General features: G+C 45.1%; 1 protein-coding gene across 5 annotated transcripts in view; it reads left to right on the top strand.

Annotated features, from left to right (window-relative positions):
* Positions 1-12,062: 12,062 nt before the first annotated feature.
* Positions 12,063-22,336, top strand: part of FYN (FYN proto-oncogene, Src family tyrosine kinase) — a 132,826-nt gene continuing 122,552 nt past the window's right edge. For 2 of the 5 annotated variants that reach the window (XM_040550585.1, XM_040550584.1), the window contains exon 1: positions 12,063-12,342. The gene's annotated coding sequence lies outside the window, so the exon portion shown is untranslated. The remainder of the gene's footprint in view (positions 12,343-22,336) is intronic. The other 3 variants (XM_040550582.1, XM_040550589.1, XM_040550586.1) reach the window with 3 other exon arrangements.

The following is a 22,336-nucleotide window of genomic DNA, read 5'->3' as shown; positions in this document are numbered from 1 at the left end:
TCTCCTGTTCCAGAATAGCTCATGTGATACTAACTGGTGGACCTCTGCAGTGCGCTGCATTGCACTGTGGTGAGTGGTAATGCCCTTCATTTCCTCCCGTCATTAATACTGATTAGAACGTGAGTCTCTGCACTTAAAGATGCAGGGCATGGCACAAATACTGTGCCAGCAACAGCTTGCGAGAAGAGCCCAGATTAGAACAAGGGGGAAAAGCAATAGATTGCTGATTCTCTGTGCATTTGGGGATTGCTTATGGAGGGTTTCCAGATGTAGACTTTTCAGTGATAGTATTTAGCAATGCACATTTTGAAAAGAAATGCTTCCATCAGAGATTCAGAGAAGACTGTGAGTAAAGAACATACCACACGTGGTGTGATGTAAAAGAGTAGTTTTATCAAACTGAGCCTCTTTCTTTATGTCCATGAAACATCCCCATTGTGAAATCTCTTGTTTTTTTCACTGTGCTGAACCTAAAGATTCCCTTTGTCCTACGGGAACCAGCTCAGTGGCCAGATAATATGGCTTTTTGCACCATTTGAGTCCAAGTATCTGTGAGGTGTTGAAACACAAACCTCTGCAAATTACCTTGCTTTGTCAAAAAATCAGCTTTCACTTAAAATGTTCCAAGCCCAAGCAATGTCAACATAAATTCTGTGTGCCTCAAAGCAGAAAAAAAGTAACAGACCCCAAAGAGAAAAGGGAGACACTTGGCTTAAGATTTAAATGTGGTTTTCAGCCTCAATTTCCCTTTCTTTAAATTTAAATAACAAAAATATTTTTCAAAGTATGAATCTCTTGGGCACTGTTGTATTATGTCACCAAATAATTCATTAAAGAATGTTAGCTCTACTGCTGCTGTTTGAAGTGTCACTGTTTTCTTTGCTTGAAACTGCCTCTTATTCCCAGGGATGGAGGAAAGAAGAGGGTTCTCTTTGTGTTTTCCTTTCAGCGCACAATGGATTAAAAAAATAAAAAAACAAACAGTAATGAGATAACAATGAGAGATCTCTTTCTGAAGGATTCTAGCACGCCGTAATGGTATGTTGACATACAGATCAGGGCAAGGCTTTTCTCCTTCCCTGTGCACAAACTGCTTGGTTGCACTCCCTGCCACAGTTTGTTTCCTAATATTCAGTGTGACATTTCCTGTTTCTGGCCTCGGGCTTGAATGGGTTTGATCCAGCCTGCCCTGAAATTAATGGAAAGACTGCTATTTACCTCAGTGTCCCCTTTTACCTCTTACTGCAGTCCATTGGCTGCTCCAACAGTCTCTCTCGCTTTCATTTTGGCTGGCCTTCAAGCACTTCCCGAGCACCATGCTTTTCCTCTGCACACAAACACGGGCAGAGGGAGGGAGATAATAAGCCCTTCAGCTCAAACACCTTCCCTGCGTGCCCTGGCCAAGGGGCAGGGAGCGGTTCACAGGCAGGGGCTCAGGTGCTGGAGCCTCCCCAGGTGCTGCCCCTTGGCTGCAGATGCCAGCTCCAGCACAGCCAGCAACCACGCTGCAGCTCTCTGCATTCACCAAGAACCATGTGTCGAGTTTTTGAGGTCCCTGGATGTGATCCCACAGCTGGTCATGGTCTAAAGCCCCCCACTGCCCCCCCCCTTGGATGACTTTCATTGTACCGTTTCTTTTAGCCCCAGCCTTACGAGATAGCACGAATACTGCTCCTTGTTTGTATCACAGCACTTAGCCTACTGTTTACGGAGATAATCTCTCTTTGGCTGATCTGCTTGCTTGGCTGCTTTCCCCTGGGTTTTTGAGGTATTGCAGGACATCAGGTGTACACATTCCAGGTGCTTGATGCTGAAATATGGACAGTTTTTTCTCCCACTGACAATCAATTGCCTTGCACTTCCAGCGCTGTGATATATAGTCATTACGTGCTGATACATTTTTGTCTGGATTTATCAATTTAGCACAGTTCTCAGAGGTCTGTGGCTTGCCCACAGTGGCAGGCTTTAGCCCATAGGTGTTTCTCTTTTGTCCTATTTCTTGCTCTCACTGCCACTGCTGCTTGCAGGAGCTAAATACCGAGGTATATATTCATCTTGACAGCAAGCATTTTCACCAGACTGCTGTTAACACTTTCTGCAGGGAAGATTTCTCCATTCAGGAACAGTTTGACATGTGTTTTCTTTTTTAGCAGCTCCCTTTAATAGAACCATAGGAATTTTAAGCAGTGATTAAGCTTTGTCATTGTAATATGATGGTGACATAGAGCTCCCATCCCATGCTAAATCATCTAAACAGAGTGGCCAAAAGCAGGGTCAAAGGGAGGGTCAGGGTCTGATCACTGGTCCCAGTTTCCACATGGCACAGATGAGCTCACGTCCACCCATCTCTGGGGTAGTCACCTATAAAAAAGAAAAGTGTGACCCATCCAAGTGAAGACGTATCTACAAGGCAAGGGATCTGACAATTAAACAGAGTGGACAGCGTGCTACCAATGCTCAAGTTCATTTCCACGCTGTCCCTTATCTAAAGCACGGAGGAACTAAATGCTATATACATTTCATCAGCTTCGGGTTGTTTTTGCACATTCCCAGATGAACCCCCAACTGTTTACCAGGTCTTTGATATCCCTGGTCATGTCTGCCAAGCAGTGACATCTCCAGGTTTTTGGAGAGACACTTCAGTTTCAGAAGGCGCTCTGAGAAAGCTTCTGGGATCCGAGCACTGTGAGCCAACAGCCTCTGACTACGGTGCTATCTTGTATGCTCAGACTGTCCTGATAATTCAAGCACTCTGCGAATGTGGGTGGGAGTTCTCCTTTGGCATACGCCCAGCTCTACAGAATGATAGATATAAGTGCTTGTTTCATATAGTTTGTTCTCAGATTCCTTTCTGGCACTTCCTTGACAATTGTAAATAATTGGCTTGATTGCTTTCTGTGCCTTTCTGCCATCCATTTTTCTAGCAATTTGAGGATCTCATATTTTGGTTCATTTGCTGTACTTTCATGACAGGGATACAAAGTCATCTATGTATATCTAATTCCCTCTTTTCATTGCGCGTCTCAAAATTGTAGCATTGCAGTTTCAGCATCATGGAGACTCACTAGCAGTAATTCCTTAAAAATGCTCCCTGGTGATTTAGTGTCATTTTCTACTTGAGTTGCTTTACATCCTCAAACATAATGATGAAACAACTCACAGCAAACACAATCACTGGATATTTTCACTCGGTTTGGGTGTCTCTTGGTTCTGGGGTAATAATGAACTCAGTCCAAAAGCTACCAGCTCTCTCTGCTGCAGGAATTAATACTCCAAACTACAGCTCACTAACAACACACTGTGTGGCTGCCTTTTCAGTCATACTGCCATGTTTTTGGATGGGATAAATGTTCATCTGTTCTCTTGTGGGATGCAATTGTTATATGTGGTAGTCGTGTTCACGTTATCTTTTTTTTTTTTTTTCCCAGAAATCAGAGGCTGTCTGGTGCTGGAAAATCAGTAGAAATAATGACAACTAGTTTAAAAATAATAATATCAAAGCCCTTTAGAAATTGCCCTTAGACATGGCTGTATTATTTTTAATGCTATGGTGCATAATCCTTGGGAGGTCAGCAAATGCTTGTGAATGACACGGCAGAAATGTGCAACTTACTGTGTTCCCAGTCAGTTTTCAATCCACTTCCCAAACTCTCTCAAAGCTGATTGTGGCCATGATAAGTGTCAGCTGCTGCCATGTGTTTCCTCGGTGCAGCAGGAAGTTACGAGATACGTGCTGCTGCCAGCAGATCCAATCAATCTCATTTCTATTGTTGACGATAATTACACCCTTCTTCTGCAAATGGGATCCTAAATGCCGTTCCCAACTTTCAGTGCCTACATGAGGAAAGAGCATTGCAGGGGAGCCACCTGACTGTTGCGCTTCTCCAAAGCAGATAATCCTCACTCAGGAAGGTATTTAGCCATGAACTCCACTTGTCTGCAACCTGTATGGCTATGGTGTCTGCCTGGCTTTTCCTTAGACAGTCTTAGCACGGGTAAAATGGAAGCATGCTCATGCAAGTGCTTCAGGAACATGTGAAAGGTGTTTTGGGGCAAAGGAAGTTTGATTACCAGCCAACTCCTCTAAGCTCTCAAATGAAAGAAGCACTGAAGTGAAGCAAAGGACAGGCATCTGAAAACAAGGAACATCCTGTTTGGTAGGTAAGTGTGCAAGGGAAGGGTGCAGTGAAACATTCACACACTCATGCAGTCATGATACGTAAGGAAAGATGCTTATCCTTCCTGAGTGGGTACAGTCATTCACACAGTGACACCCACTACAGCACTCCTGACCTCACCCTCAAGGGACTCAAGGGAATAATGATGGCAGCCTGCAAGTTATGACATCCTACCACCATTACAGTACTCCAGTTGGCTTTGTCTGGCTGAGATCTATCCAGCCTACGCTGAGGAAGTCTTTGTAGCTTCACATATTTACTACTGCATTAGTTTTTGTTTGGCACCTGATATACTGAGGTTTTTTATTTGTTTGTTTGTTTGTTTGTTTGTTTCTATTTTGTACCACTGGGCTTGATCTGGGGTAGTTTTTGGTGCTGGTTTATTTGTTTGTTTGTTTGTTTTTGATGCCATCTTGTATTTGCATCATGAGCTGTACAGGAGCATTTTTTTCATGACTTTGCACTGCATTAATATTATGAGCCTGCAAAATCTTGGTCTGTTCCTGCCTCCTTGATAAGTCATTTCATAGTTTGTTTTGTTTTGTTTTAACCAGTACATTTTAACTCAATGACTTCTTTTTCCACAATTATTGTATTCAAAGTCTTTATGCAGGACGCTCTTCATTATGCCTCAGATTATTCATGTTTCCCTTTGCATTTTATTTGTCTCCTTTTTTACAACTATCCATTTGTTTATTTGCATTCAGATTAGTACATTTTTATGTTTTCACTCCTTTGCTTAGTGGATGGATAATTCTAATTCTGCTCCATCTCGCATTTACTTGGGAAACTGCACCTTTTCTTTACACATCTCCTGCTTTTGTAGGCTTCTTAAGCGTTCTTAAAATTAATCATTAAGTTTTAAAATTCTTGCATTTAAGTCCTTTAAGATTTGATAATCACATTAATCTTGAACTGTTCAGCAAGATGCTCATCTGTTCCAGTCTTCCAACTGCATGCACCGAGCAGATACTCTTTCTGGGTAGCAGCGTTCTTAGACTTTTTTAGGACTTCACCAGGGGACACATCAGCTCAGTGCCAAAACTTCTGTTCAGTTTACAGCTGCATGTCTGCTGCAGAGTGCTGTGTGGTTGGGTTTATTTTTTTTTCCTCCTTCTGTCTGGCTTCGCTACATCCTGTATCTGTTTTCCATTGCAAGCCAGAGAATGTCCACATTATGAGCACAGTCTATCTGCGTAGAGGCAGCTGTGGTGTGGTGCCATGATTATTGCTGTTTCTTTAGTTGAAAGATCCAGAATTCATCCTTAATGATGGATGCAATTACAAATTCCAAGGAAAAAAGCGACCTAGTTAGAAACGAAGCCTATGAGGGCGCACATTCACTTTGATACTGTCAACAACATAGCCAACTCCAAATACTGCAGGAGGTGAGAACTAGGCAAAACAAGGGTGGTGGAATTCAAACCTGCAGCTCCACAAGAGCAGCCCACAGTGCTGCAAACATGATGACTGCCAAGGTGGTGGCTGTTCCATGGGAGAGTCGCACTGAATCATATCCGTTTGCAGGTGCCAACAGCGTGGTATGGGCAAAGAGTATGATGAGCACTCTGCTGGCTTAGATGTGTTTTCCTTGGAGATAGCAGCAGGAGAGGCTCCTATCAATAAGCTGAAAGCAAATGAGATTTATTAATCCTTACTTGGAATTCAGTCCATGGCACATCATTAGAAATAGGGTTAGGATCAGTAAAGCAGTACTTCAAGGCCCTAGGCAGGGGACAGGCTCCACTGATGGGGCACTAGAGTGAAGACAGCCTCCATGAGTGGGAGGAGAAAGGGGTGGATTTGGGAAAGAAGGTGAGCAAGAGGATCTATGAGAAGATGGACCTCTGCACTAAACTTTGGCACAGTGCTCCACTGCCAGCAGATAGCTGGAAACACGTCGGTGAAATATGCGCTTTGTACCTTCCTAATTGCCAGCCTACACAGACGATGACAGCCCACTACTTCTGGGTGGTAACTGCAGCACCCAGGAGGAGGAGTGCAGGCAGCCTAACAACTCTCCCGACCCTCTAATAGGATCACTAGCATATGTCTCTGCTAATGATACATATGGAACCAGACTACTTCCATATGAAAGATCTCTGGGTTACTTTACCATAAAAAATAAAAATAATAATAATAATAAAAAAATCTAAAACCAAAACACTGGGAAATTGCATCCAAAAAGAGATTAAAAGAACATTAGAAGTGGAAGGTCAAGCATCCAACAGTTGGGTAATGCCAGAACTTGGGCTCTTTACATAAGTTTATTTAACTTATTTGAGCAAATATAGTTGTTAGTCACAAGATGGTGGGGCTTTTTTTCCAGAGAATCATGACTAATTCAGTGATACAATGGCCAAAAGGATTAAAGAAAAAAGAAAAAAAAATACTCTCCTCTAATTCAGGATGTGGCAGCTGCAATATTCCCTGTGCAGAAATCTTGTCCCTCAGTGGAAGTGAAATTATTAATTTTCCTCATGAGCTTCAGCAATACACTCTTCCCAAAATACTTTAGATTTTTTTTACAAATAGTAATTCATCTTCACACTACACAAGTAAGCAGATATAGTTATCCTCATTTTAGACGTGGGGAATAAAAGCACTAAAATCAGGGTAAAAGTTGTCCCTTGGGTAACGGGAACCCATACGGGGTGAGCTATTACTTAGTACATACTTACATACGTGCATTTCAGACATGAAGAATGTTGCTTTAGTTCTGTCACACATCGTGGCTTGGAGAGTGACAGACAAGAAAGAGTTTGATTTTTTGGTATTTGGGGATAATTGACTGGAAAGTACATCCTCCTGGGAATCACAAGGCCCTGCATGGGCATATTTTGGGGGAAACAGTATACGTGTGCAATTTATGCTATGAGATTGGTCTCTGAGTAAATTAAGTAATTTAAGAATAAACTTGGGCTTTTTGCCCCAGATTTACTCTACCACAGAAAGTCAACTTTCCCAGAATTCCTCTGGTGCTCAGCACAGGGCTAATATTGATAGCAGGAAAACAATGACGCAACTTTAATTGTATTAACTGTTCTTCATTTCCACAAAATCATGTAATGCAATATACGTGTTGCCTCCTGTATCTTCCAAAAGATACTGTCCCCATAAAAGAATTAATATCTTTCTTGGCTGGATTATAGATGCACTGCTGCTCCCAGTGTTCTTCTCCCACAGGCTCTTCACTGTCATTAAAATATATATATATTTTTACTGAAAGTCAATACATTTTATGAACTCACAGAGAGAGTTTAAAATGTTTACTTGAGTAATTAAAATTAGACTTTTTTTCTGACTTTTCATAAGTCTGAAAGTTATGAAAAGATGCATTTAATATTTTAATGTTATTTCTGGATTTCCTTAGGTAACTCCACACGTCATTTTTTCCCCCCCATGTCCGTGTGTAGCCACACAGACTACAAACACATCCAAACCTTATAAACAGAATTTTAGCTTTCAAAAATCGCGTGATCCCATTTGAAGATGTTATTCTTACAGTTTAGCACCTGGTTTGCTGGCTTGGGAAAATGTCTGAGAAGTGTCTGAGGAAACGCCTCCTCCAACTTGTGTTTTAGAGACATTCTAAGACAATAATACAAAAAGACTGGTATAAACATTCAAGATTAGACTATACAGCAGTAAGGAAGGCCTCTTCTGTTTATTTTTTAAAGATACAGTCGTGATCAAGTCTCCTTTGTCTACCTGCTCTCTCAAATGCTCTATATATTATGCAAAGCACAATTTTTCTGCCTCTGCCAATACCCTTCCTTCAGTTTAAGTGTATTATTAGCATTATTAGGATTCACGAGGAGGATGAAGAGCTCAGCTCAAACCCTTCTCTTCCACTTCGAGGCTGTTGTTCCTACATCGGAAACGGTGTCCCCAGGGAGCCAGATCTGCCACCTCAACATCCCCTTGCAGTAATCAGCAGTGAGTCAGCAGGACCCATTTAGCACTCCCCAGCCGAAGCAACTCTTGAAAACACAGTGGGATGTTTCAGGCAAATACTGTCAGCCTCTTAAAATACTGTAGGCAAGTTCTGATCATTTTTTTTCCTACTACTCTGTAATTATTATTATAATATGCTGTACATGGCAGTCTATAGCTGTCTATAGCTGGCAAAATACACACAACCAAAACTAAAACAAGCGGCAGCATTACCGAGTTAATAATGTAAAAAGGGAGGAAGCATAAGAGAATATATGAAATGGTGAAGCTGACTAGTGATCTGTTAGTCTACTTGTGGTCAATGCATAGTTTTGAATGAATAATTTGAAGATAACATTTGGTTATCTTTCTGAAAGGTAGCACCAATCAAAAAGTTCATAGAAAAAAAAAAAAGACACTGGAAAATTAAGCTCTTTTTGGATCTCTTTAAAGTTTCTTCGATTCTCACTTTTCCAAATTGTGGCTTGGAAGAATCCACAGAGTAATGCTGATGTGTTTTATTCTTGGATGCAGCCCGGCTTTACAAACAGGAGTTTGAAACAACCAAGAGAACTGATGTCCTGAGTTGTTCTTCAAAAGAGCTACCTTTACATCTCCCTGCTATCACAAACTTCAGCATGCTTTACTTCTGAGAATATTACATTTCAGACAATTTGGGGCTATCATTCATTCAACATAGATTCACACCTATTTCTGATTTCTTGTTCATTGAGAAGTCTGCCAGGCAGTAATGCAATAGTGCCTCGTTTTGTGACTGTCGTACCACGCTCCCAGGAGCTAAATTAATAATACAAGTAAATCTTAATGAGGCTCCATGATTTTCATGTTGCTCAACTGCAAAAATGGCATGGGGTGTTGTTACTCTGCAAGACAGGAGCACAGAATGGGAAGGAAAAGGGAAAATCCTGACACATCCTTTATTGCACGTAACTATTTGCAGAATTAAGATCTTGACATTATTTTTCATGTTTTCTATAAAGGCTGATGAGGAAGAAGCATTTTAGTGGATGCTATTTGAAAATTTTACTGATGAAGTGTTTGGAGGTGAGTCTGGAGAAAGAAGGGGAAAGTTTGGAATGAGGAGAAAGGTCACTTGGAGGAAGTTGTCCCCAGGGAGCCAGTAGCATTACAGGCTCTAAAATAAGATGCTTATAAAATTTGAGGAAGAGAAGTGTAAAAAGCCTCTTCTGTATTCTCTAAGTACATTTAATTATCTCTTTTGTTTAGCTGAGAGGATGCCTGTCAGATTTTCCAGGTGATTCCTAAAGGCAGGCTTTGACATCATCAGAACAGGGTGGCGAAGGCCAAAGAACGTAACTTCTGCGAGGAGGAACTGCTGTGTGCAAGAGCAGGCTCCACTCACATAGTAGGCAACGCTCCAGCACATCTAACCTCTGCCACGGGTCCACGGGAACTCCCAGCAACTCTCCTAGTCTTTATGATCCTGAAGAAATAGCAGCTCCCCTAAAGGGGAAACCCAAGGCTTCCTCCCATGCAACTACCATGCAACTACCATGACTTGTTTTCTGACTCCACACCTCATTCATTCCTCTTCAGCTGTACTAGCTCAGAGCGTCAGACTTTCTACGGCATGCTGCCAAGCCAGTTTATCTGCCCAGGCTTCCAGCGGCTCTGTGGCTGATGTATGATATTGTTTTGGTCTGCCTTCATTGATCAGTTGGTTATTGTCTGGTTTGGCTCAAAAAAGAGTGGCTGTTCTTTTTTCCTTTTTCTCCTTTGTGCCATTCTGGTTTTAATTGGCAAGAGCATCCATAGTTTTGGACAAGTATTGTTTTTTCTCACTTGCTTGCATATAAATTAAGTACATTTCTTTCCTGTATCTCTTGCAGGAAGAACATCTGGTTCTTTGATTAATTTCCCGGATGCCTATGATCACACAAATATAAGCATCTATTGACTTGTGGGGAGTTAAGATTACTCATAACCCTGTTAAAAAGGGTAAATTTAGGGCATGCAAAAATGCACCTTTTTGTAAAAACAGGCACCTTTTTTTTTTTTTTTCTTTTTTCCAGAAGAGCCTGGGGTATCAAAGCACCTGAAATTCTCCAGGCTGCAAGTCCATAATTCTGCTCTCCCTTCAGACTCTGCTGAGGCTGGTCTCTGGTCAGAGGCTGTGCACTTCCAGAGCTGCTGCTGCTGCTTCTGGCCCGGTGGATGAATCCTGAGCACTTCAGAGACGACAGGATCAGGATTCCAGGAAAAGGTGAGCCAGACCACTCCATTGTACTCCTGTCACTACCCACCAGGATGCAAAGCAAAAACTTTTTTCAATTGACCTGTACGTTTCTGTTCATATGCTGTTTATATCTTCTATATGATAAAATATAAAAAAGTATATCACTTTACGTGGAAAGACTAAAATTTTTTAGGGAAACTGAAAATAAGCTGCCTAGGAGCCTGAAAATTATGCTTGCTTATACATCTATAATCAGATTTAAAATAAAATTACTTGAGTGACACTTTCTTTTGGAATTCCCATCCTCTCCAAATTACTGATATGAATTAGTGGGACAAACTCTTTAGGGTCCTGAAGAGTTATCTACACAACTTTCACTGTCACCTACACAGGCAGGTGAAACGTTTTTCCTGTAAACACACAGCTATGTGCATACTGATGGAAAACAAGGTTACGTTTGAACATATAAAACTGTAATTTCATCAAGAAATCAAGTCATCAGGATGAAATGATTCTCTGGGTTAATTATCGGCAGACAACAATGAAATGTGGGGAAGAGAGAAATGTAAACCTTATTTATTGGATATTTGCATTATAGTTCTCTTTCCTAACTCAACCTGTTTTATTAAGCTTCTGTCTGCATCCGTACTTTACATGTGTTCTTGCTGAAGGCTACAATATGATCATTTTTTCAGTGCTAAGGCAACAGAGTTCTCCAAACCCTAGGAGATGAGTGACAGTGAGATGTGCCAATCTGTCAACACAGGAGCATCCGAGGTCACACGCAGGGCTGTGTTCAGAGAAGGTGCCTGAAGCTGGAGCACGCGGAGCTCGGTGGACACAAACACCTTGAGAAACACTGGGAGGAGTTACGGCATCGCCGAGGACGTGGAGGGAACAAAGTGTACGGACACCTTTCCCTGGTACCTGCCTATGGAGCAATGCATACTGCGACTCGAGGGCAGCAAAGCCTGTGTGTGTTTGAGCACTGTGCAAGGCTCCAGTGGGGGCTTCTGGCTGTGGTGAAGGGCCAGTGGTCGCACCTCCTTGAGGATGGCCATGGCGAGGTCGCAGCAACGCCCAGTGTGGCCACCTGAAACACCAGTGCCTAGCACAAAACCAGAGACCTTGAAAGCCTCCACACGGTTCACTTCTCCACTCCCCTCCCGCCCGCTACCACCAATTTCAAGAATTACGGATACCAGACAAGATATTAGGAAGAACTGTAAAGAAGTCCAAAAGGGTTGTTAGGCATTGGGATGGGCTGCCCAGGGAAGTGGTTGAGTCACCGTCCCTGAAGGTCTTTAAGAGACGTTTAGATGTAGAGCTCAGTGATACGGTTTAGTGGAGGACTTGTTAGTGTTAGGTCAGAGGTTGGACTGGGTGATCTTGGAGGTCTCTTCCAACCTAGATGATTCTGTGATTCTGTGAAGAAACCCGGTCTGCCTGAGCTTGCTCTCCCCATCAGGGCAGCCTGCAGCCCTGAGCAGCTCCTGCCCCTTCCATCCCCCCCGAGCCCCCCGGGGCCGGTGCGGAGATGGCGGCGCTGCGCTACCCCCCCCCACACCCGCCCAGCGGGCGCTGAGGCGCGGCCTCCCTCTCCCCGCCCTCCCCTCTCCGCCGCCCAATCGGAGCGGCGGCGGCAGCGGGCCGCGCTCTCCCATAGGCCGGCGGCGCTGCCAGTCTCGGTCCGCCCCCGCGGCGGGGCGCGGCGGGCGGGGGAGGCGGCGGCGGCGGCGGCTGGGCGGTTGCGCCATCTGTCAGCAGCCCCGGCGGGAGGGGAGCGCCCGGGCGGAGCGGAGCGGGGCCGGCACCGGCAGCGGAGCGGAGGCAGCGCAGCTCCCCCGAGAGCCCCGTCCCCGTGCTCGGCGGGCTCCGCCCGGCTCTGCCCGCCGGGGGTGCGCAGCGCAGCGCAGCGGGAGCCGCCGCCACCGCCGCTACCGCCCGCGGACAGGGGGCACCGGGGAGCGGGGCGAGGAGGATGGGAGCGGGCGTGCGGAGCCGCCGCAGGTAACCGGGGGGCCGCCGCCCGGGGGAGGCGGGGCGGGGAAGGGAAGGGAGGAGAGGGGGGGAGGAGGAGGAGGAGGAGGAGGAGGAGGGGGCGATGCTGCGGCGCGGGGCTTCCTTTGTGCGCCCAGCCGCGGGGGCGGCACCGCGGGGGGACCCCTGCCCGCAGCCCCCTGCCCGCAGCCCACGGCATCGCCGCTTACCGGGGGCGCGGCCCCGTGCGCCCCCCCCCCCACCCCTAGCACGGGGATGTATTCGTGGCTGCGAAATAAAAGGCTGCGGGGAGAGGGGGGGTGGGACGGCAGGAGCTGTGCCCCCCGCGCTGTGGGATGGGGTGGGGTGCCCTGACAAAGGTCCCTTTCACGGAGGGGGCGAGGGCAGCGCGAAATGGCCGGGGGTGGCAGGGGGAGGCCGGCCCCTCGTCCACCCCCGGCCCCTTGTTCGTCCCCCCCGGGCTGCCCTGAGCCCCCTCTGGGGACCCCGCTGACGGAGGGGGCTCCGGTGGGGAGGGCAGGGCCGGGAGATGCTGGAGGAGGGGGTTCGGGCTGGGAGGTGAGCTCCCACCCCCCCGAGCTGTCCAGCCGTCCCTCTGCCCTGCTCCCAGCCATGAAATGCTACAGAACGAGTGGGGACGGACCGGGCTTGTGAGACATATCCACGGCGCTGGGAACGCCTCAGAGACCTTGTCATTTTCCTCCTTGTGTACAACCTCCGTGACTCCCACATCCTTCCTTCCACCATCCCCGCGGCTGTAACACTTTCCAGTATCTCCTCCGCACAGGCGCATCTCGGGTTTGTGTTGTTTCTCCCTGGTATCTGTCTAGCTGGTGTGCCACGACCGAAGCCTAGAACAATTGTAGGTGAAGATCCCCATGTCTCTGTGTTGGGTGAGGAGGTGTTTTTGTTAAGGTTGACTCGTCCGGTCTCCCCCAAGGAGGACCAGTGAGCCGAAGGGACGCCACCGGCTCGAAATGCAGAGAATGTGAGTGGAGAGCCGTGTCCGCTCAGACGCCCACCGTAGGGCTCCCAGCAGGACCTCTGTGGTTCTCCTGAGCCCGTCTCCTGGCCGCGTGGGCTCATCACGCAGCGAGGGAGGGAAAACGCTTCGACATGCTTCAAACAAAGTTCTGTGAGCGAACAAAGGAAGCCCCAAGAAGAATATCAGAGTGGGAAGGGAAGGAAACGTCTCCAACTGTTCGGTTGTATCCATTTCAGCCACAGCTGGGCCCAGTGGGAAGCCCTGGGAGGGAGAGAAGCCACTCTTTGTTCGTTTTTCAAGTTGAGTGCTCGCTTAGTATCTCTAAAGCGGCAGATTGTTACCTTACCCCCAGCGAGGCAGGGGGCAGGCAGCGTGTTGGTGTACGTGCTCAGAAAGCTGGTAATGCACGGTGGATGTCAGTAGGTCTACGGCTTCTCAAACTTTTTAATTTAAAAAAAAAATTTAAAGGGAGTTCGGGGGGAACAATGGTTTCCTTCTTGACTCCCTTTTCCTCACAAAGCTGTGATTTGATGAGAAGGAGAAAGTAATATCAATTAATTCCTTCAAAATTCATGTTTCATTGGTAGTAGGTGGCGGATTTCTCTTACTTTGTTGAAAGTTTCAGGTGACTCACGGGTTTGCCTGCAAGCCTGCTTCTTTTCCACCTCTAATAAATTAGTGCCTCATCTGAAAGGTTCATCTTTGGCAAAAATAAGAATTTCCCCTGTGAGGTTGTCTAATGGTAGGCTACTGACTTTGGTGTTTTGTGGTTTATGCTTCGGGCACATTGTTTCAGAAATTCCATGTTACCTGCTGGTGGAAGGTGTAGTGGCATGAAATATCAGTTAAGTATAAAGCCCTGAACAGGCTTCTCTGGAAGTTGTTTTGATGTTGACTAAATACACGTCTTCAGTGAATGGTAAACAACTTTGGCATGTGGACGTGGCCATCAGGGTAAGACAGAAGTGACGAAGGTGGCTGCTTATCAACCCCTTTCATTTTAAGAGTCTTTGAAAGTTAGGACCCATTGACAAATTTCTGTTTCGTTTGAGTAAGAAAGACAAAGCATTGCTGAGGAGTTCTTTTTGACATACCATAGATTTCACAATAACTTTGCATGAAACGCCTGAATAGTGTTATCCAAAAAGCATGGGTGGAGTTGGATACGGAAAGGCCTTCGGAATTAAACTGAATATGCTAATCTGGACGTGGTGTGGTCTGTGGTACATTTATGGGGTAATACAGTTGTGGTGAGATGCATGAAAACTGTCCAGTGCCTCCACGACGATGTAGCATTCTGATATGATGCATCTACAGCATCACGCATTTGGTTATGTTAAAGAAGACTTAGAGTTGTTTGCTATCTTATGCCTCATTAGTGTTACTTAGCCAGTAATCTTCCCTGTGCTGTCTTCCCGCGTCAGAGGGCTTTAACTTCAGGGAGAGAATGTGTTGCATGCTTGTGTTTTCCCTTCCTCGCGCTCTCTCAGGTACGCATTAATATTCGATCCAAACTTGTTTGGTAAAGTTCTGCCGAAGTCGGCCTGGGTGGTATTTGAATGTATAATAATGGAATTCATTTCTGTCATGGCCAGCGCTTTGTAATTTGCGTTATGGGCAGGTCTGCTTTGACAGCGTGTGTTGGCAAAGTGACCTTCAAGAAGAAGAAAATTAATAACTCTTTACCCTTTCCCACCCCTGCAGTTCCCACACAAGTGTCTTCACGAGTAATTTCGACCCATTACTCCCCAAACAGGACTTGAACCAGACAAATCTAATTCACCCGAGCAGTCTCATTGAAATCTAGCAATTAAGGACTCCTTCGGTGACAAAAGGCCTGCAGATCTGTGTAGTGCGAGTCAGCGGTTTACTTTGAGTGAAATCCACAAGAGGATTCGTGCGCTTCAGTGCGGAGCATCGTGAGGCCTTGCTGCAAGGGTGTTTGCAAGCCCCGCGGACTTTGGCATCCCTGAGCGTGGGATGTGGATGCTCTCTGCGTGCTGTTGGACATCATACAAGCACCTCCGAGTCACTGGAGTGCTGAGGGAGGTGCTGGCGGGGCCACCCCGAACAAAACACCTCAGGAAGAGGGGAAGCTTCAGTGCTGCATCTGCCTGCGTGCTGGGTTATCTCGCTTTGCACAGCAGCAGCTTGCTCTTAAAATTTAAAAACCCCAATCTGCTTTTGATAAGATGGTTAAAAAGCCACCAGCAACAAAAAACGCTTGAAATTTCGATAGGTGACAAACGTGCAGGTGTAGGAGGAGGATTTATAGCATTTGCATCCCCTCGCAGGTTTTGCCCTTAGTGCCTGACTTCCTCCTAGACCGAGAGTTGTCAGGCCCGGATGAGAGGTGCAGGGTGTTAGTTGTTCCGCTGCCTCTGAGCCATGTACCCCGCTCCTGGAGGAGTCAGTGCGTGGAGTCTGAGGGCACAGCCTTGCTTCTTAAGTGCAGGTAAGCAGACTCCTGGTGCTAAAGAGAGCGGTAAAAGGTAAGCCTGTCTGTGGGAGATGTCCTTGAGCCATGAAACCAGAGACCAACTTGACCTCACGGAAATTTGCAGCCAAGGAGAAGTGCCACGTTGTTCTCCTTACAATTGGCTGCAGGAAAACAGTGACATTTTGTAAAGAACTTTCAGAACTTTCCTTCACTTGGAACTGAGACAAAGCCCGACAATATCAACGCTTCCACTGAAGGAAATGAAAAAATGAGATTAATTCAAGTCAACCAAAACATGCCACCTCATCTTGCCTCTGACTGCTTTGAGTTGTAACTCATTCTGAAATACAGGATTACAGCTCAAAATATGTGCAACTGTTTGGAGTAAAATAAAACCATTGACATTTTGACTTTTTATTGATGATTCCTATTAAGTATATATGAAATTAGCAACACGTTTATGGAGCTTCTAGGTGTGGCTAGAACTGAATAGTCTTGCAGAGAATGACTGTCAGATTTTTCCTGACCAGTTCTCCTGCTTGTATACCATGCACTTGAGTGAATATTTTTCATTTGAAAAAGCCATCAAAAAGCTAGCCTTGCAGTTTCAGCTGATGTGAATTAGATGGCTTGAGTGCAGTCAGCTTGTTATAGAAAGTGAATCTTTCTTTGTTGCCGTTCCCAAAATGCAGTTTCTTTTTGAGACCAAAGGCATTCCGACTTGAATGGCTCTACTGATGTTGCTTGTGACAGTGTTATACAGGGAGAGGTTACCCCAGGTTTTCCAGGTGAGCTTCTGTCAATTCAAGGAAGTCTTGCACCTCTGGAGGTTGTTTGTTTTTCTATGCTATAATTTTCCAGAGCATCTCTAAGTAGTAAATCCTACTTGATTAAGCAGGTGGCCTAAATTCTTAGTGCAAGTTAGCTGATGCTCTTCATGTTGAGATATACAAGGAGCTATACAGGGCAGCTGTGATGTGTCAATGATTTGATGGGATCAAAGAGGGTCACCCCTCCATATATATATATATATTTAATTATTTTATTTTGGTGGCTTTTGTAGGAGGCCGAAGGCACTGGATGCCTTTTCTAGCCTAGGGAAATTCTTAGTCCCCTCCTGCTCTAGGCACTCGGTGGCTATAACCAGAAAGGAGCACAACATATAGGCAGAAGCAGAGAAACACTTGGGCTGGGGGAACATTGAACAGACTAAGTGAAGAATTGGCTGAAGCGGACCCAAGAAAGCTAGGGTGTGTGTGAACATTTGCTTTTGGGGCGGGTGGCAAGTGTTTCACACCACTTAAACTCATGGATAACTTTTGTTTTAACAATTTTGGGAGGAGGAGGGAGGAAACCTCAAATGATTGGCTAGGCTTAGTTGAAATATCTTCTCTGTTTGAAATTGGCCTTTTCCTCTCGGTTCCAGTTTTCCCTTGTTAACAGAATTGACCAAAATAATCCTTAAGCTTTGGTGTACTCCAGGATGAAAGCATTATTGCCAATTAATTCGTACCTTGTCAGGCATCGCTTTGGTAGATGAAGCTATACGGAGAAGTTAAACGGGATATGATAGTGAAAATTAGTATTAAATACCCATTCAGTTATTTTTTAAAGAACTTCTCTGTTTCACGAGAGTTCTCTAATGACTGTATCTGGTTGTTCCTAGCATTGTTCTTCTTTAAACTTCATCATTTTTTTTTACTAGTTCACTTTTTTTAAACAAAGAGATTTCATCATTCATTTGAAGCACGCTTATTGTGTTCATAAAGACCTTGCAACCCCCTTATCACAGAACAGCCCGCGTGGGGAAGAACGCCTTGTGCAACTTGCATCTCTGACTTGCAGCTGTAGCACTTCGAGAGGCAGCTCGAAGGTCTTCCTGCCGTGACTGGGCCATCGCACAGTTCCTATCGTAACTTCTGATGTTGGTGTACAGTTGAGTATTGAGTTATATATATATTTTTTACAAATATTTTGTTTTTCCTCCCTTTTGTGCCTGGTCTTTAAACTGCAAAATTGCCCTGGGGATTATTATTGAAGGGGTAGATGCTCTCACTCAGAATAACTTGGAAGTCCTGCTGCTACCCGGCCTGAAAGCTCCCCAGCCAGAAGCAGTGTGGTGCTTGGGGCCATCGCTGAGACGTACAGTACGAGTGCTCGCAGACTGCCTGTAGCTCTTTTTAGCCAGCGCAAAACTTTATGACAGTGTTAAAGAGGACAGTAGCTATCTGTATCAACCAACATCCTGCTGCTTTCAGGGCTTGCTTGACTGTGGCCTTCCCCTGAAAAATACAGCAGAAGCTTGTCTGCTACTTTTTAACTCCTGCGTTTGTATCACTTTCACACAGAAGTATTTTTTTCCTTCCTTCTGGGACAACTTCATCCCATACCTGGTCATCTCTTAATCCTCATCATAGGACCAGATAATTGCAGGGTAGGTCTGGTTGCATCCTATAGCCAGGTGCTGCTCCCCCAGGGGAGGAGAGCAGGAGTAAGAGAAAGGAGCTCTCACCCCACTGAAGGACAGAATATTTGTTTGCTGCTCTGACTGGGTTTTGCTTTGTGGGCAACCTCTTGCTAGGAAGCAACGATGCATTTTTCCAGGAAAAATGCAGCTCTGTGACTTGGAATGAAAACCTCTATTTTTCGGAGTTGGATCTTGGGCTGTTTTGTGTCTTGAACTGTATGAGAGGCCCGTGTTTGTTTTTAGTGGTGAGGTTAATGGTGTTCCGTTGGTTTCTCTTTTTATGGTGAGGTTAATGACCTCTTGCATGTTTTTAGACCTCCCTGTGGACAGATCCTCGTGCATGCTGTCACTGTATGCTGAGAGTGTTTGGAAAGGGGCAGGTCTGAATTCTGTGCTGTTAGAGGTAATAACCACGTGCTGGCTTCTGGGAGATGACAGGAGCAGTACTCGGTCACCACAAGCTTTTTTCTTCTTTTTTCTACCCTCTCCCACTTTCTTGCAATGCAATAGTCCTTTGCTTTCCCTATTGATCATTTATTTTCTCCTTCAGAAAACAAGTTAAGAGGTTGAAGTTGCTTGGGACACTGTTTCCTGGTCACATTTACTGTGCTCTTGCACAAGTGGTTAACAGCAGTCACTAACGAGATTTCAGAGGGAGCCACCTCCCCACCCCATGTTCAGTAAGATTTTTCTCTGAAGATCTGCAAAAATGTCCATTCTGTTGCCTCTCTGCCTTCCTGGAAAGTAAATGAAAATTTCTAAACTTCTTTCTGGAGTTTGGGTATAAGTAGGCAATAGATGGTATTTCTGGTTGTTGTCACCCCAAGCAGCATTTGAATTGGTGATTTCTGTAAGAAGGGTCCCAGATCCCGTTTTCAAATACACTGATAACGTTTTGCTGCTTTCACTACTAAGGAAGGAATAAAACTATTTAAATAATCCTTTTGTTGGCCCGCTCTCTGATGCCATTCATAACTTTCAGCATCCAGCTGAATATGCAGTTCCAAATATGAAGTTTTCCAGGTGTCTGTGAATAGTCAGTGGCCTTATATTCACAGGACCTGATACGTTGGACTGGTGAGGAGGAATAGCAACTGGGTTTTGAATTTTCCCTGTAATTCACAGAAGGTCAGTGTACAACAGATGGCTAACTGAAGAACCAGATTTAACTCGCAGTGTAATAGTCTGTGTGCTCTCAAAAACGTGCGTAGTGTTGGCTCTAATTTCTTTTGAGCACCACTCTTGGAGTTTTCCTTCTGTAGGAAATGTAATGAACCCAAAGGTTTGGCTGAGAAGAGAGCCACCAAATGATGTAACGTTGTGGAGGAGAAATACCTTTTACATCCGAAGGTCGAAAATTACCTTGTGTGCACTGGAGGAGGTAGGAGACAGACGCCGACTGTCTTCCTTGCTTAGGGCAGCATTACTGACACGCTTAAAAACTGCAGAACTTGTCGTCCTAATGTTGAAGTGGGGCTGCCAAAAACGAACAAATACGGCTGGGGACAAAGTGCGTAAGGAGGCTGTTTGCCTCTTCCTCCTGCCCAGTCATCGCAGGCAGAACAGCAAGAGCATCGATGGCTTTGCGCTGCCTGATGACTCGACATTCAGAGCGATTTGCTGCCACTCTTGTGAGAGGTTAAAAACCATTTTTCTTCTACAGGCTTTTTTTCTTTTTTTTTTTTTTTAAGCTGTGGGCTTCCTTTAGCATTATCGTGATTCAGCGACTTCAAGGGTGAGGTGACCTTGTCTTTGCTCTTGCTATGTTTTTTAGCAAGCGTTGATTTGAGCTGTTGAAAGGTTAGGCTGGTTGGCTGCTTCTTGTTTTGTTTTTCTCCCCCATGCAAAATAATTAGTTCTGCTTTATGAAGCTGACTGTATGGCTGTAGATGTTGAACGAGCCAGTGAAATTTTGCTTTTGTGGTCAACTCTTACTATTTGCCTTGTAAGCTTGTGTCTTAGTAAAACCAGTTGCTGTCTGCTAGAGCTAACGTGGCACAGCAAGACGTGCTGAGAATAATCTGGAGCTGAACATGGAGGGTAGATCAAAAAAAAAGCATTGCTTTCTTTGTACTTCCCAGGGTAGGGTTGGATGCACAGCCACATCGCTGCAGTTGTGAACAGAGGAGCTCGTGGGTGAGAACCGGGGTATCCCCAGCAGTCCAGGAGCAGAACCACACTGACATGCCTGCACCACGTCCAGGGCCCCAGAGACCGGGTGCTAGTTACTGAGAGTGTGTCTGCACAGCATGGTCTGGTGCTGGAGAGGCTGTGCTTTACTTGGGTTTGACACAAAAAAGAAGAGGCATGGGTGAAATGACCTGAAAGAGTGGATTAACTAGATAAATGTTCATTTTCACAGCACCAAAGACTATTCAAACTAGTTTGTTTTTTGTTTTTTGTTTTTTTTTTTAAATAGTGCTAAACTGTGAAGAAATTCTCTTCTATTTATGTGTTATCTGCCCCACTGAAGAAGAGTGATTATATTCCCAGGAAGCTCCATCTGTAACAGCTACCCACAAGCTTTAAAATGACATGGTGCTACACTTGTATGCAGTGGTTATTTTCAGTCTCTTTCTTTTTTTTTTTTTTCTTTTTTTTTGAAAGAAGGATGGACTAGCCATTCAAATCGTATTGCCACGAAAGTGGCAGAGTGGTATAGGAGTCCCTCTCTTGATGAGTCAAGGCTTTTGAAAGTAAACTGGTTTAGGATTGCTTGTCTCAAATTTAGTTTTGAAGTGTTAATACATTTCTATGGATTTCTTGGTGTAACCAGACTATTGTTAACACCCTCTTCCTACAGAGAAATATCACAGATCTCGAGATAATGCAGGTATAAACAACTGTACACGTGAAATAAGGTCTGTATTTGGCAATAAGGTGGTCACCCCTAACTGCAATATGAGTTTCTTCCATAATCAGCAGTATGTTGTCACTCAAGCATAATTTCTGAGAAAATATCTTGAAAATGACAGTGAAACCGCATTATGTAGATTTGCTTTATGATTGTTGGTATGGGAACTTGCTAAACTGTGCCTATCATGACAAGTGTGTAGCTTTGGACTCTGATATCATGCTTTGAACCTAGGGAAGAAAAAACAAATAAAAACACCCAAAACTTTGTTCTGTTTTAAGGGAACAATCACCTGCAGTTGTTTTTTGTTCTTGTTTTTTCTTCCTGCAATCATATTGTAACAGCTTCTTTGTGACTGAGCTCTCTAGAGCTAACAGACTTGTCTGCTAAAATTACTTTTTAATAGTTCTTCTATTAAACTACTTCTTAATAGGCCTTCCAGCTCCTCTGAGAAGTGTTATTCTTCCTTTTAAAATTTAATCACTGAAGAATTGAGGCTTAAGGAACCTCTGGAAAACATCTCCATTTGCAGAACAGGGCTGACCTCAAGGCTGGGTCTGACTGAGAGGTTGGTGCCTCATCTGGTTGGGTTTTGAGTATCTCCAGGGGCGGAGGTTACACGGCCTCTCTGGGCAGTGTGTTCAAGGGCACAATCCCCCTCATTGTGAACATCTTTTACCTTACTCTCCAGCAGGAATTTCCCCCAGTGCCACTCGAGTCTGTTGTTCCTTGCCACTTTATGTGTGCCTCTAAGAAGAATCCGGCCTCAGCTTCTCCTCCACCGCCCGCTGGGCGTTTGGACAGAGATGCTCCCCCCCCATCTCTCTCAGCCTCCTCTTTCTCAGACCACACAAACCCAGCTCCTTCCATCTGTCCTCATCCACCAAGCGCTCCAGCATCCTGGTGGCCATCCGCTGGACCCGCTCCAGTGCGTCAATCTTTCTCTTCCCAGTGTTCCCCAACCCAGACTGAGCGCTCCGGATGCGGTCTCACAAGTGCTGCATAGGGGGAATAATTACCTCCCTCCACCTGCCGCCTAATTAAGTGGCTTATTTTGAGCCAGGTCTTCAGCTGCTGTCACCTTTCCCTTGCTGAGGAGCTGTATCACTGGAGTGCTCGTAGGCTTCCTGTCACCTCAGAGCTGGAACTGAGACAGGGCCTTGCTCGAATGAAATGAAGCAGATAACCCAGCCAGTGTTTACATACACAGAACTGTAACATTTTCCATTTCCCTGTAGTGAGTTTTTGCACCGGGCT

Source organism: Cygnus olor, chromosome 3 (genome assembly GCF_009769625.2).
Source record: "Cygnus olor isolate bCygOlo1 chromosome 3, bCygOlo1.pri.v2, whole genome shotgun sequence".
NCBI lineage: Eukaryota > Metazoa > Chordata > Aves > Anseriformes > Anatidae > Cygnus > Cygnus olor.
Note: the sequence above shows the minus strand (reverse complement) of the source record. Positions and strands in the feature narration are given on the sequence as shown.